The 16,701-nt window shown below is 39.8% G+C and overlaps 1 protein-coding gene across 1 annotated transcript in view; it reads left to right on the top strand.

The window, feature by feature from the left end:
• The window catches only part of rtn4rl1a (reticulon 4 receptor-like 1a), a 70,126-nt gene that overhangs the window by 9,663 nt on the left and 43,762 nt on the right, over positions 1–16,701 (top strand). The gene's annotated exons all lie outside the window — the stretch shown is intronic.

The following is a 16,701-nucleotide window of genomic DNA, read 5'->3' as shown; positions in this document are numbered from 1 at the left end:
TCTAATGATTTATTCACCAGGAAATAATATAAAACTTCTGATGAACTGATAAATACACAGTAACTAATGATTCTGTCGCTTTAATGAACAGATGCTGTTAAGACTCTTGATCCATAGATTCTGTTCGACGCTCGTGTTTCTTTCTTCAAACTCCAGCAAACCTTCATTTATTATTCATGGTGTTTTGTCTACACGCTGAGAGGAACCATCAGTGTTTTCAGCAAGAACTGCTTCATACAAATGTACAGCAAGTGCTTCGCGATGGTTCTGCAGTCGTGAAGCAGGGGTCGAGCCGGAGTCCTGGGGTCGACCCAGAGTCCCGGGGTCGAGCCAGAGTCCCGGGGTCAAGAGAAGGATCTTGGTACCGGGACGACAGTTCCTTTAGACCCGCCGCGTCAATCCGTCCCCAGAACCGTCGGCGTCTCTGCTCAGGAAGAGAAGTTACTCGTCGACTCTCTTCTGGTTCTCTCCTCCGACGGTAATGACAGGAAGTGACTTACATAAGCTCGTCGCTGCATTAACGAGTCCGTCTGCCTGGAACCATCTCACAGTTAGTCAGTGCAAATGAGACCTTGTTGACAATAGACCGTCAAGAAGACATTACGAAACCACGTCCAAGACAATAACACACTCTCCTCCGGCGGTCACACTGAATCACTGGTGAGTGTGTGTGTGTGTGTGTGTGTGTGTGTGTGTGTGTGTGTGTGTGTGTGTGTGTGTGTGTGTGTGTGTGTGTGTGTGTGTGTGTGTGTGTGTGTGTGTGTGTGTGTGTGTGTGTGTGTGTGTGTGTGTGTGTGTGTGTGTGTATGTGTGTGCGTCTGCTTCCTCGGCTCATGTCTGCAGTGAATCAGGTGAACTTCTGTCGTCGGTAATAAAACTTATAAAGTATTTTAATTTAAGTTTTCATTAAATTTCGATAAACAGATATATCACAATATATACTGTATATATTTTTCACAATACTTTATTGATATTCACAACTTTATAAAATACAATTATATATTTTTTGGCTTAACATATTTTTTAATCATAGTTCTTTTATGGTTTATTTCAATAAATATTTTATTTACAATTACACGTAAATATTCACTGGGTTCGTTCATTTTTTTTGTTGCAATTAAACCTCCAGCCTCTAGATGGCAGCAGTTGTTAGGTCTTCCGCAGCTAGAGGGAGAATAAAATCCTGCGAGATACCGGCGATGACTGAGGACGAGAGGATACAGTGAGTCCAGCAGAGTCAAGTACTGGACAATACTACACATATATACTTGTTACTACACTATCACAACACCAGAGTCAAGTACTGGACAATACTACATATATGTACTTGTTACTACACTATCACAACACCAGAGTCAAGTACTGGACAATACTACATATATGTACTTGTTACTACACTATCACAACACCAGAGTCAAGTAATGGACAATACTACACATATATGTACTTGTTACTACACTATCACAACACCAGAGTCAAGTAATGGACAATACTACACATATATGTACTTGTTACTACACTATCACAACACCAGAGTCAAGTACTGGACAATACTACATATATGTACTTGTTACTACACTATCACAACACCAGAGTCAAGTAATGGACAATACTACACATATATACTTGTTACTACACTATCACAACACCAGAGTCAAGTAATGGACAATACTACACATATATGTACTTGTTACTACACTATCACAACACCAGAGTCAAGTACTGGACAATACCACACATATATCCTTGTTACTACACTATCACAACACTAGAGTCAAGTACCGGACAATACTTTACATATATACTGGTTACTACACTATCACAACACCAGAGTCAAGTACTGGACAATACTACACATATATACTTGTTACTACACTATCACAACACTAGAGTCAAGTACTGGACAATACTACACATATATACTTGTTACTACACTATCACAACACCAGAGTCAAGTACTGGACAATACTACATATATGTACTTGTTACTACACTATCACAACACCAGAGTCAAGTACTGGACAATACTACACATATATACTTGTTACTACACTATCACAACACTAGAGTCAAGTACTGGACAATACTACACATATATAGTTGTTACTACAGTATCACAATATTTTGTATCATTGACACTGTATCATGATACGTAAAATAATGTTGACAATACAAACTCCTAGTTTCAATTAATTTTTGAATCCCACAAAAGTGAGTCATTGTTATTGAATTTACTGAAACACTTTTAATTACAAATATTATTTAGATTTTATCTTTTCATTATTTCAGGCTCATGTGATCTTAATAACTTCTGTCTTCACTGTCATCGTCAGTAGTTTTCCTAAGTCTCTGCTGACCATGAAAAACATGAAAACATCGACTGTTAAACCATGTTTATCTTTGAAAAACACTCCTCTGACTGTTAGCTGGGATCTGATGTGTCTCAGCGTCTAATGTTTAAAACATGGACCTCCAGAGCCGACTATAAATAAAGCTACGCTAACGCTGGCTGACAAGTTCTTCTGCGGTCAATGAGGAATCCTTTGTGAGGAAGAAAGTTATTCAGCGACACATGTATACTTCGTGTCACTGACTTCACGTCATGACGCCATCTTTTCAGGAGATGTATCTGAGTCGGTAGAGTGTTTGGCCTACAAATTTGCGGGTTCAATCCCATCTCTGGACTGTGTCATTGTGTTGTTGAGCAAGACACTATCCCTGTTAGTAGCTGATTGTCTGCGCCGCAGCCTACTCCCACCCGTGTGTGATTGTGTTGTCATTTTCTGAAGGCGATTCCCGTATTTGGGTGGCAGTGGTCGGGAGTGGATCCCAGCTAGTCCGGGCAAGAGGCTCAAGACCCCCTAAACAGACCGCCATCCTGTATTAGGACACACAAACGCACACTCACACTCACGGTTTAGAGGTCTGTGGGAACATAAGAAACTGCACACGGAAGCGAACCAGCAACTCTCTTTCTCTAAGGAAGTGTCTAAAATACAAACTTTTTTTTGTAGAATTATCATTGCTAGCTTAGTGCAGCAGAGGTGCAACAGTGGTGCAACAGTGGTGCAACAGAGGTGCAACAGTGGTGCAACAGAGGTGCAACATAGGTGCAGCATAGGTGCAACAGTGGTGCAACAGAGGTGCAACAGTGGTGCAACAGAGGTGCAACAGTGGTGCAACAGAGGTGCAACATAGGTGCAGCATAGGTGCAACAGTGGTGCAACAGAGGTGCAACAGTGGTGCAGCATAGGTGCAACAGTGGTGCAACAGTGATGCAGCAGAGGTGCAACAGTGGTGCAACAGTGGTGCAGCAGAGGTGCAACAGAGGTGCAACAGTGGTGCAGCATAGGTGCAACAGTGGTGCAACAGTGATGCAGCAGAGGTGCAACAGTGGTGCAACAGTCGTGCAGCAGAGGTGCAACAGTGGTGCAACAGTGGTGCAACAGTGATGCAGCAGAGGTGCAACAGTGGTGCAACAGTGGTGCAACATAGGTGCAACAGAGGTGCAACAGAGGTGCAACAGTGGTGCAGCATAGGTGCAACAGTGGTGCAACAGTGATGCAGCAGAGGTGCAACAGTGGTGCAACAGTGGTGCAGCAGAGGTGCAACAGAGGTGCAACAGTGGTGCAGCATAGGTGCAACAGTGGTGCAACAGTGGTGCAACAGAGGTGCAACAGTGGTGCAGCATAGGTGCAACAGTGGTGCAACAGTGGAGCAGCAGAAGTGCAACAGTGGTGCAACAGTGGTGCAGCAGAGGTGCAGCATAGGTGCAACAGTGGTGCAACAGTGGTGCAACAGAGGTGCAACAGTGGTGCAGCATAGGTGCAACAGTGGTGCAGCATAGGTGCAACAGTGGTGCAGCATAGGTGCAACAGTGGTGCAACAGAGGTGCAACAGTGGTGCAGCATAGGTGCAACAGTGGTGCAACAGTGGTGCAACAGAGGTGCAACATAGGTGCAGCATAGGTGCAACAGTGGTGCAACAGAGGTGCAACAGTGGTGCAGCATAGGTGCAACAGTGGTGCAACAGTGATGCAGCAGAGGTGCAACAGTGGTGCAACAGTGGTGCAGCAGACGTGCAACAGTGGTGCAACAGTGGTGCAACAGTGGTGCAGCATAGGTGCAACAGTGGTGCAGCATAGGTGCAACAGTGGTGCAACAGAGGTGCAACAGTGGTGCAGCATAGGTGCAACAGTGGTGCAGCAGAGGTGCAACAGAGGTGCAACAGTGGTGCAGCATAGGTGCAACAGTGGTGCAACAGTGATGCAACATAGGTGCAACAGTGGTGCAACAGTGGTGCAACAGTGATGCAGCAGAGGTGCAGCAGTAGTGCAACAGTGGTGCAGCAGAGGTGCAACAGAGGTGCAACAGTGGTGCAGCATAGGTGCAACAGTGGTGCAAGAGTGATGCAACAGAGGTGCAACAGAGGTGCAACAGTGGTGCAGCAGAGGTGCAACAGAGGTGCAACAGTGGTGCAGCATAGGTGCAACAGTGGTGCAACAGAGGTGCAACAGTGGTGCAGCATAGGTGCAACAGTGGTGCAACAGTGGAGCAGCAGAAGTGCAACAGTGGTGCAATAGTGGTGCAGCAGAGGTGCAAATAGAGGTGCAACAGTGGTGCAGCATAGGTGCAACAGTGGTGCAACAGTGATGCAACAGAGGTGCAACAGTGGTGCAACAGTGGTGCAACAGTGATGCAGCAGAGGTGCAGCAGTGGTGCAACAGTGGTGCAGCAGAGGTGCAACAGAGGTGCAACAGTGGTGCAGCATAGGTGCAACAGTGGTGCAAGAGTGATGCAGCAGAAGTGCAACAGTGGTGCAATAGTGGTGCAGCAGAGGTGCAAATAGAGGTGCAACAGTGGTGCAGCATAGGTGCAACAGTGGTGCAACAGAGGTGCAACAGTGGTGCAGCATAGGTGCAACAGTGGTGCAACAGTGGAGCAGCAGAAGTGCAACAGTGGTGCAACAGTGGTGCAATAGTGGTGCAGCAGAGGTGCAACAGTGGTGCAGCATAGGTGCAACAGTGGTGCAACAGTGATGCAACAGAGGTGCAACAGTGGTGCAACAGTGGTGAAACAGTGATGCAGCAGAGGTGCAGCAGTGGTGCAACAGTGGTGCAGCAGAGGTGCAACAGAGGTGCAACAGTGGTGCAGCATAGGTGCAACAGTGGTGCAAGAGTGATGCAGCAGAAGTGCAACAGTGGTGCAATAGTGGTGCAGCAGAGGTGCAAATAGAGGTGCAACAGTGGTGCAGCATAGGTGCAACAGTGGTGCAACAGAGGTGCAACAGTGGTGCAGCATAGGTGCAACAGTGGTGCAACAGTGGAGCAGCAGAAGTGCAACAGTGGTGCAATAGTGGTGCAGCAGAGGTGCAAATAGAGGTGCAACAGTGGTGCAGCATAGGTGCAACAGTGGTGCAACAGTGATGCAACAGAGGTGCAACAGTGGTGCAACAGTGGTGCAACAGTGATGCAGCAGAGGTGCAGCAGTGGTGCAACAGTGGTGCAGCAGAGGTGCAACAGTGGTGCAGCATAGGTGCAACAGTGGTGCAAGAGTGATGCAGCAGAAGTGCAACAGTGGTGCAATAGTGGTGCAGCAGGGGTGCAAATAGAGGTGCAACAGTGGTGCAGCATAGGTGCAACAGTGGTGCAACAGAGGTGCAACAGTGGTGCAGCATAGGTGCAACAGTGGTGCAACAGTGGAGCAGCAGAAGTGCAACAGTGGTGCAATAGTGGTGCAGCAGAGGTGCAAATAGAGGTGCAACAGTGGTGCAGCATAGGTGCAACAGTGGTGCAACAGTGGTGCAACAGTGGTGCAGCAGCAGGAAGATGCTGACGCAGGACGAGCTCGAATTAGAAAGAGCTTTAATTTTGTAGGAGTGTGAGCTGAGAGAGAAGAGAGACGATGAGGGACGTGAGAGAAAGTGCTGTTTGTCTGCTGCAGGTTTATTGCATCTTGGCTTCGCTCTCATTATTGAGACGTGCGTGTCTGTGTGTGTGTGTGTGTCTGTGTGTGTCTATGTGTGTGTCTGTGCGTGTCTATGTGTGTGTGTCTGTGCGTGTCTATGTGTGTGTGTCTGTGTGTGTCTATGTGTGTGTGTTGCTTTTACATAACAACAATCTTGGGCAGATAAATCCCAGCTCTTATTGTTTAGAATATACTGAGCAGCAACTGAACATGTTCATCACGAAGAAAAGAACACATTTGAATATTTTTCAATATTTAAAAACATCAACATGACAGATTACAGCAGAAAAGCAGGTCAATTTTTTAACCAATATAAATAAAAATATAAACAATTAAGCGTAGAGAGCTTAGTTTAGTAGGAAAGTATTAAAAAAATTGGTTAAAAATGTTGTTTCTAGAAGATTTGACTTAACACATCATTTTAAAAATATTTTAAAATATATATTTTTAAAGTAATATGAAAAACAGTTTCCAGCAAATATGACGACAAAACAAATTTATTTTAATTTCTATATAGAAAATATTTTATAAATGAGGTGAAAAGTTTGTACGAAACAAGTGTTTCCAGCACTGGAGACGAAACCTTCTGAGGCTCGACTTCATCCCGATGAAGGGAATTAAAAGTTATTAACAAAGTCTGAACTTAAGCTTGACGTTGAGACTCATGTTTGCTCCTTGACTTCCTTGATTTCTTCAGCCTGTTTACTCTTATTAAGCTTCTTAAGCTGATCTTGACCTGCAGCATGAAGCAGATCCACGGGAAACATCGGACAAGTCAACAGCTGCTGAGTTTAGTGTTTAGTGTTTAGTGTTTAGTGTTTAGTGTTTAGTGTTTAATGTTTAGTGTTTAATGTTTAGTGATGGTGTATCATCCTCGCACTGTTCAGTTCATGCTTCAGAAAATAAACTGAAAATTGTTTGATTATAGTTTAAAATTGTTTGATTACAGTTGAAAATGTTTGATTATAGTTTAAAATTGTTTGATTACAGTTGAAAATGTTTGATTATAGTTGAAATTGTTTAATTATAGTTGAAAATTGTTTGATTATAGTTGAAAATTGTTGGATTATAGTTGAAAATTGTTTGATTATAGTTGAAAATTGTTTGATTATAATTGAAAATTGTTTGATTATAGTTGAAAATTGTTTGATTACAGTTGAAAATTGTTTGATTATAGTTGAAAATTGTTTGATTATAGTTGAAAATTGTTGGATTATAGTTGAAAATTGTTTGATTATAGTTGAAAATTGTTTGATTATAATTGAAAATTGTTTGATTATAGTTGAAAATTGTTTGATTACAGTTGAAAATTGTTTGATTATAGTTGAAAATTGTTTGATTATAGTTGAAAATTGTTTGATTATAGTTAAAAATTGTTTGATTATAGTTGAAAATTGTTGGATTATAGTTGAAAATTGTTTGATTATAGTTGAAAATTGTTTGATTACAGTTGAAAATTGTTTGATTATAGTAAAAAATAGTTTGATTATAGTTGAAAATTGTTTGATTATAGTTGAAAATTGTTTGATTATAGTTGAAAATTGTTTGATTATAGTAAAAAATTGTTTGATTATAGTTGAAAATTGTTTGATTATAGTTGAAAATTGTTTGATTATAGTTGAAAATTGTTTGATTATAGTTGAAAATTGTTGGATTATAGTTGGAAATGTTTGATTATAGTTGAAAATTGTTGGATTATAGTTGAAAATTGTTTGATTATAGTTGAAAATTGTTTGATTATAGTTGAAAATTGTTTGATTATAGTTGAAAATTGTTTGATTATAGTTGAAAATTGTTGGATTATAGTTGAAAATTGTTTGATTATAGTTGAAAATTGTTGGATTAAAGTTGAAAATTGTTTGATTATAGTTGAAAATTGTTTGATTATAGTTGGAAATTGTTTGATTATAGTTGAAAATTGTTTGATTATAGTTGAAAATTGTTTGATTATAGTTGGAAATGTTTGATTATCATTGAAAATTGTTTGATTATAGTTGAAAATTGTTGGATTATAGTTGAAAATTGTTTGATTATCATTGAAAATTGTTTGATTATAGTTGAAAATTGTTTGATTATAGTTGAAAATTGTTTATTATAGTTGAAAATTGTTTATTATAGTTGAAATCTGTTTGATTATAGTTGAAAATAGTTTGATTATAGTTGAAAATTGTTTATTATAGTTGAAAATTGTTTATTATAGTTGAAAATTGTTTGATTATAGTTGAAAATTGTTTGATTATAGTTGAAAATTGTTTGATTATAGTTGAAAATTATTTGATTATAGTTGAAAATTGTTTATTATCGTTGAAAATCGTTTGATTATCGTTGAAAATTGTTTGATTATAGTTGAAAATTGTTTGATTATTGTTGAAAATTGTTTGATTATAGTTGAAAATTGTTTGATTATAGTTGAAAATTGTTTGATTATAGTTGAAAATTGTTTGATTATCATTGAAAATTGTTTGATTATAGTTGAAAATTGTTTGATTATCGTTGAAAATTGTTTGATTATAGTTGAAAATTGTTTGATTATCGTTGAAAATTGTTTGATTATAGTTGAAAATTGTTTGATTATAGTTGAAAATTGTTTGATTATAGTTGAAAATTATTTGATTATAGTTGAAAATTGTTTATTATCGTTGAAAATCGTTTGATTATCGTTGAAAATTGTTTGATTATAGTTGAAAATTGTTTGATTATAGTTGAAAATTGTTTGATTATAGTTGAAAATTGTTGGATTATAGTTGAAAATTGTTTGATTATAGTTGAAAATTGTTTGATTATCATTGAAAATTGTTTGATTATTGTTGAAAATTATTGGATTATAGTTGAAAATTGTTTGATTATCGTTGAAAATTGTTGGATTATAGTTGAAAATTGTTGGATTATAGTTGAAAATTGTTTGATTATCATTGAAAATTGTTTGATTATAGTTGAAAATTGTTTGATTATAGTTGAAAATAGTTTGATTATAGTTGAAAATTGTTTATTATAGTTGAAAATTGTTTATTATAGTTGAAAATTGTTTATTATAGTTGAAAATTGTTTGATTATAGTTGAAAATTGTTTGATTATAGTTGAAAATTATTTGATTATAGTTGAAAATTGTTTATTATCGTTGAAAATTGTTTGATTATAGTTGAAAATTGTTTGATTATAGTTGAAAATAGTTTGATTATAGTTGAAAATTGTTTATTATAGTTGAAAATTGTTTATTATAGTTGAAAATTGTTTATTATTGTTGAAAATTGTTTGATTATAGTTGAAAATTGTTTGATTATAGTTGAAAATTATTGGATTATAGTTGAAAATTGTTTGATTATCGTTGAAAATTGTTTGATTATAGTTGAAAATTGTTTGATTATAGTTAAAAATTGTTTGATTATAGTTGAAAATGTTTGATTATAGTTGAAAATTATTGGATTATAGTTGAAAATTGTTTGATTATCGTTGAAAATTGTTTTATTATCGTTGAAAATTGTTTGATTATAGTTGAAAATTGTTTGATTATAGTTGAAAATTGTTTGATTATAGTTGAAAATTGTTGGATTCTAGTTGAAAATTGTTTGACTACAGTAACAAAGTATCTTTAATATGACATGATCCAGGTTTGTTTCCCAGGAACGAAGGAAAGAAAAGACATTTCAACATGAAATATAAATGATGAGTCACATGTTTCCTCCGGAGCTTCAACAGAGAATGAAAGTTAAACTCAGCAGAAAATATTGTCTTCTCTCGTCAGAACCACCTCGTCCTCCGTCCTCCACTCGTCCCTCGTTACTCTTCCTCCTCCAGTCTAACCTCCTCCCTCCATCTTTGCCTCCCGGAGTGATTAAGTGACGGTCGGGGGGGCACAGCTGGTGCCGTCGGGGGGGCAGCTCGTCTTCCTGACAGCGGTGGCGTCCTATTGGTCGACCAGCACCGCTGTCATCAGAGCAGCCACACGGGTCCACGAGGGGCTTCAGGGTCTTTTCAGCAGCAGCTCTGCAGTCGTGAAGCTGATGTTTCTGTCAATCGACTTCTGGATCTGATCTGAGACTCGTAACGACTGCTCTCACTCTGCGTGATGAAGAAGTCTAACCCGAGAGAACACTGACCATCGTCAGAACAATGTTACCACATTTAGAACATTTAACTCTACGTTTACTCATCTTGTTTTTGCTTCAGTACTTTTTCATTCCTTCCTTTTATAGTTTAGAAAAATCTAAAATCCAAACGTTGGCTTTCAGATCTGCTTGACTCACTGTATCCTCTGGTCCTCAGTCATCACCTAATCTTGCGGGCTTTGATTCTTCCGTTCGTAGTGACTAGAGAAGTTTAATGGCAACACAAAAATAAACAAACGCTGTGAATAATTGAATATTACTACTGAGGTATCATGAGACAGTTTCTTCCCTTTGAAGGACCACTAGATGGCACTCTGCTTTACCATCTTGTGGTCCTTCAAAAGTAAGACATTGTTTCATGTTATCAAATGTTTCATGATACCTCATCAATGTTTCATGATACCTCATCAATGTGTCATGCTCCTCATCAACTGTTTTATGATACCTCATCAATGTGTCATGCTCCTCATCAACTGTATTATGATACCTCATCAATGTTCCATGATACCTCATTAACTGTTCCATGATACCTCATTAACTGTTTCATGATACCTCATCAACTGTTTCATGATACCTCATCAATTTGTCACGATACCTCATAAACTGTTTCATGATACCTCATCAATGTGTCATGCTCCTCATCAACTGTATTATGATACCTCATCAATGTTCCATGATACCTCATTAACTGTTCCATGATACCTCATTAACTGTTCCATGATACCTCATTAACTGTTTCATGATACCTCATCAACTGTTTCATGATACCTCATCAACTGTTTCACGATACCTCATCAATTTGTCATGATACATCATCAACTGTTTCATGATACCTCATAAACTGTTTCATGATACCTCATCAAATGTATTATAATACATAATCAATGTTCCATGATACCTCATTAACTGTTTCATGATACCTCATCAATGTGTCATGATACCTCATCAAATGTATTATGATACCTCATCAATGTTTCATGATACCTCATCAATGTTTCATGATACCTCATCAATGTGTCATGATACCTCCTAAACTGTTTCATGATACCTCATCAAATGTATTATGATACCTAATCAATGTTCCATGATACCTCATCAATGTGTCATGATACCTCATCAAATGTATTATGATACCTCATCAATGTTTCATGATACCTCATCAATGTTTCATGATACCTCATCAATGTGTCATGATACCTCCTAAACTGTTTCATGATACCTCATCAAATGTATTATGATACCTAATCAATGTTCCATGATACCTCATTAACTGTTCCATGATACCTCATAAACTGTTTCATGATACCTCATCAACTGTTTCACGAGGCTTCATCAACCCAGGACTACCAACTTTGAAGTCATTCAATGGTGTTGCAAAGAACAGTTTTCCAAACAGTGCTGAACATGGATGAAGGAGAACAAGGACGGAGGACATGATGCGACGGAGATAAAGAAAGAGAAGAAGTTGTCAAACATGGACACGGTCTCGTGACGAAGAAGCCCGAAGGAAGATGAAAAATGGAAGCAGATCCTTCTTCTGTCTACCTGACTATCTGTCACATTCTCTTAATTCCTGCCTCGCTCTGAACAGCCGTGACTAACGCCAGCCAGCAGAACCTCGCCGAGCGAATCCTGCGTCTCCGGGGCAGATGTGACGGCGCCGCCGAACATTTGGGGCAAAGCAGATGAAAAACATTTGTCTTTATTGTGGCGACGGGTTATGCTTCATCCTCGACACATGCCAGCCGCCGCGATACATCCAGACACCGATCCATTTATTTGGCTGCCAAGACGAGCAAGTTGAAGGTTGTAGAGTGAGTCGTCTGCCAGCATCGCTCCGTCAGCGTCAGTTGATCCGGGCTTTAAGGTAACGTTCTCGACAGGAAGCTATTGAGCGACGCAGCTGCTGTGTCCACGTTCGCCGACGACTCGGTTTAATACACTTTAGTTGAGATTCTTTTTTTTTTTTTTGGGAGTGATTTTGAAAACATATCTTTTCCATTTCACAGTTTACAGGGTTTTTAATCTGATGTGGTCTCTGGGAGAAATGAAGGAAGTAGAAAAAACAAGATGAATAAGAGATTATACGCTGTAGAGATTAGATGTTGAGATGAAGAAGAAGTAGAAGCTTCAGCTCAAACCCTCGAGTCGACACCCAAGTGTTCAGCGAGTCAAACTAGAGACACATGTCTGTCCATCATTCAAACTAGAGACACATGTCCGTCCATCAGTCAAACTAGAGACACATGTTTGTCCATCAGTCAAACTAGAGACACATGTCTGTCCATCAGTCAATTCAGAGACACATGTCTGTCCATCATTCAAACTAGAGACAAATGTCTGTCTATCGGTCAAACTAGAGACACATGTCTGTCCATCAGTCAAACTAGAGACAAATGTCTGTCCATCATTCAAATTAGAGACACATGTCTGTCCATCAGTCAAACTAGAGACACATGTCTGTCATCGGTCAAACTAGAGACACATGTCTGTCCATCATTCAAACTAGAGACACATGTCTGTCCATCAGTCAAACTGGAGACACATGTCTGTCCATCAGTCAAACTAGAGACACATGTCTGTCATCAGTCAAACTAGAGACACATGTCTGTCCATCAGCCAAACTAGAGACACATGTCTGTCCATCATTCAAACTAGAGACACATGTCTGTCCATCGGTCAAACCAGAGACACATGTCTGTCCATCAGTCAAACTAGAGACACATGTCTGTCCATCAGTCAAACTAGAGACACATGTCTGTCCATCAGTCAAACTAGAGACACATGTCTGTACATCAGTCAAACTGGAGACACATGTCTGTCCATCAGTCAAACTAGAGACACATGTCTATCCATCAGTCAAACTAGAGACACATGTCTGTCCATCAGTCAAACTAGAGACACATGTCTGTCATCGGTCAAACTAGAGACACATGTCTGTCCATCAGTCAAACTAGAGACACATGTCTGTCCATCATTCAAATTAGAGACACATGTCTGTCATCGGTCAAACTAGAGACACATGTCTGTCATCGGTCAAACTAGAGACACATGTCTGTCCATCAGTCAAACTAGAGACACATGTCTGTCATCGGTCAAACTAGAGACACATGTCTGTCCATCATTCAAACTAGAGACACATATCTGTCCATCAGTCAAACTGGAGACACATGTCTGTCCATCAGTCAAACTAGAGACACATGTCTGTCATCAGTCAAACTAGAGACACATGTCTGTCCATCAGTCAAACTAGAGACACATGTCTGTCCATCATTCAAACTAGAGACACATGTCTGTCCATCAGTCAAACCAGAGACTCATGTCTGTCCATCGGTCAAACCAGAGACACATGTCTGTCCATCGGTCAAACTAGAGACACATGTCTGTCCATCGGTCAAACTAGAGACACATGTCTGTCCATCATTCAAACTAGAGACACATGTCTGTCCATCATTCAAACTAGAGACACATGTCTGTCCATCAGTCAAACTGGAGACACATGTCTGTCCATCGGTCAAACTAGAGACACATGTCTGTCCATCGGTCAAACTAGAGACACATGTCTGTCCATCATTCAAACTAGAGACACATGTCTGTCCATCATTCAAACTAGAGACACATGTCTGTCCATCAGTCAAACTGGAGACACATGTCTGTCCATCGGTCAAACTAGAGACACATGTCTGTCCATCGGTCAAACTAGAGACATATCTGTTCATCGGTCAAACTAGAGACACATGTCTGTCCATCAGTCAAACCAGAGACACATGTCTGTCCATCTGTCAAACTAGAGACACATGTCTGTCCATCATTCAAACTAGAGACACCTGTCTGTCCATCAGTCAAACTAGAGACACATGTCTGTCCATCATTCAAACTAGAGACACATGTCTGTCCATCATTCAAACTAGAGACACATGTCTGTCCATCAGTCAAACTGGAGACACATGTCTGTCCATCGGTCAAACTAGAGACACATGTCTGTCCATCGGTCAAACTAGAGACATATCTGTTCATCGGTCAAACTAGAGACACATGTCTGTCCATCAGTCAAACCAGAGACACATGTCTGTCCATCGGTCAAACTAGAGACACATGTCTGTCCATCATTCAAACTAGAGACACATGTCTGTCCATCAGTCAAACTAGAGACACATGTCTGTCCATCAGTAAAACGAGAGACACATGTCTGTCCATCAGTAAAACTAGAGACACATGTCCGTCCATCTTCTTCTACACATCACTCAAACTAGGCTTATGTCGACACGATGACCTTCAAAGACGCTGATATTTAAGATTAGAAACAGAGATTAAAGTTGTCAACAATTACACAGAGACTTATGATGAGGATAAACACAGAAAAAGGACAGATTGAGTAGAAGAATGAAAAGACAATATTACTCTGGTGCTTCCAGTCACAGACAGTTTGGTAAATATAGATATTATTTTGACCCGCGACCTTGTTTAGTCAAAGATTTTGACCTGTTGTGTGCTTGAGTTTAACTCTCTTGAATTTAGTTCGTCCATGTTGTCTTCATTGTCTCCTCCGACCTTGGATTTCCTTCTTTCTTCATCCATGGAATCAACTCTAACTTCAAGTCTCTCACAAATATCGAAATTATTATTGGTTTTAAAGCAGTTTTCTCCCAAAAAACACACTCAGCTCATGCAAAAACTCAAGCACAAGCCTGTGTTTTCACTGTATTAGTCGTGAATGAGTCGATACAATGGGAGAAAAACTAAAAAAACAGCAAAGGTTGTTGATTGTAGCTTTTATTCTGGCCTGTCGTTTCTTCCTCTGCTCCTCCCTCCGTCCACATCAAGACTTTCTTCCCCCCGTGACTGTTGTTTCTCAAGCTTCTCCCCAGACGCTCCCACCGAAGAGGTTTTTCATGTCGTCACGTGTTCGTGTCGCTTCGGCGTTCGACGCTCAGGCGGTGCAGGAAGAATGTTGCGGTGATTCAAGGATGATGTTTCGGCCTCGTTAGGGTTCAAGGGCTCCATCTTTTCATGGGTCAGAATGACCCCTTCTGTCGTGGGAAGACGAGAGAGGAAGAGGAGGTCGAGGTTGAATGAACTAATGGATGTTGTGTTGAACTAAAGGTCAAGGTCAAGGCAGTTTATTGTCAATTCTGCAACATGTGTATCACATATTTAAAGTTAATGCTCTTTAAAGCCAACAGTAGTACTTAAACAAGTACATTGATAAGGAAAAAAACTTTAAAAGGTATTTACGGTATAAAAGATTATCAATGTAAAGACATCAAAGATGAGATAAAATAATGAATCGTATCTTTAATTTTAAATATATATGAGGGTTAGGTTCTCTTTAAAAAAAAAAAAACATTTTTTTTTCCATGTAGCCATTAGCTCCACCATCCTGCGTAGCTACAGTATATAGTTGTTACTTATCAATGCTGCACTTGTGACCTCAGAATTTAACCCATACCCACCATTCTTGCACATAAACGTTCAGGTCGAGGTGGGGCAGACCTTCAGGAGGTCCTTCATTCAACATGGATTCCGATTGTTGCCGTGCCGTTTGGGTTTGATTGAACGGCTTCTGCCGGGAACTCTTGTCGTCCTGCGAGCGGTCGAGCCCGTTGAGTTACGATCATCACGGGTTGGAATCTGGTGAAGACGTGAGGGTTAACTGCTGCTCTGAGAGAGGGAGGGAAAAAGAGAGAGGGAGGGAAAGAGGGAGAGAATGAAGGGAAACATTTACCTCCTCAACATGTCTCTGACCTAAATAAGGAGACAATTCCAGCGAGTGTGTTAACACGATGTCGCCCTGAAGTCGGAGCTGATAAGAAGAAACGACTTCACAGTTTGATATTTCTGCACCTGGATGTACATTTGAATAATAAAATAAAAAAAAACTTTATTGAATTCATCATTTTACAGAAACGTTTTTTTCCTCAGGATGAGAATGGAGCGTTTCCTGCAGGATCCAATTATGGGATTGCATGGGCGGATTATGACATTTTGTCGGGGCTTGACGGAGCTATTATTACTGGTGACGCGAGTGTGTTGTTGTTGTGCGTCACTCTCGACTGTCAGCAGAAAAAAAGAGCGGCGGAATAAGAGCGTCTCACCAGAGATTATTTGTGGGTCGTTTTAATTACGCGATGCTCTCACTACGAGATAAGCTCCTTATCTGACAGTGAACTTGCCGTTATTCTGAAAATGAGCTGATGATGATGCGAGCAGACCGCGTGTCATCTGTTCAGACTGCTTTGATCAGAAATACATCGCAGTGTTGGTCACAGAACGAGAGAGAGAGACGTGGTGTTTGCTTTCAGGCTGGTGGTGGAGTCAGGCCTGCAGACCGTCACGTTCTGGGTTGTGTTTGGAAAAATATTCATGATTTGACTTGAATATCTACATTGTTTGAGCCTAATTGTCTTTATAATCTTTCACAAATACATCACTGACTTGAGTATTTAATCATCAGAAGTATCTGAATGTGTACAGGAAATGAAGTTCTTGTAGAGTTCACAAGTACAATCCTACTCAGAACTACAGTGCTCAATTTAGTAATACAACACAATAGTGTCAAACACCACCACCAAAACTCTGTAGTATTAATCCGCGAGAATCTTTGGTATGAATCCGCGAGGCTCTGTAGT

The sequence above is a fragment of the Callionymus lyra genome, chromosome 14 (genome assembly GCF_982586985.1).
Source record: "Callionymus lyra chromosome 14, fCalLyr1.hap1.1, whole genome shotgun sequence".
Taxonomy (NCBI): Eukaryota; Metazoa; Chordata; class Actinopteri; order Syngnathiformes; family Callionymidae; genus Callionymus; species Callionymus lyra.
This window is presented reverse-complemented; position numbering and strand designations above follow the sequence as displayed.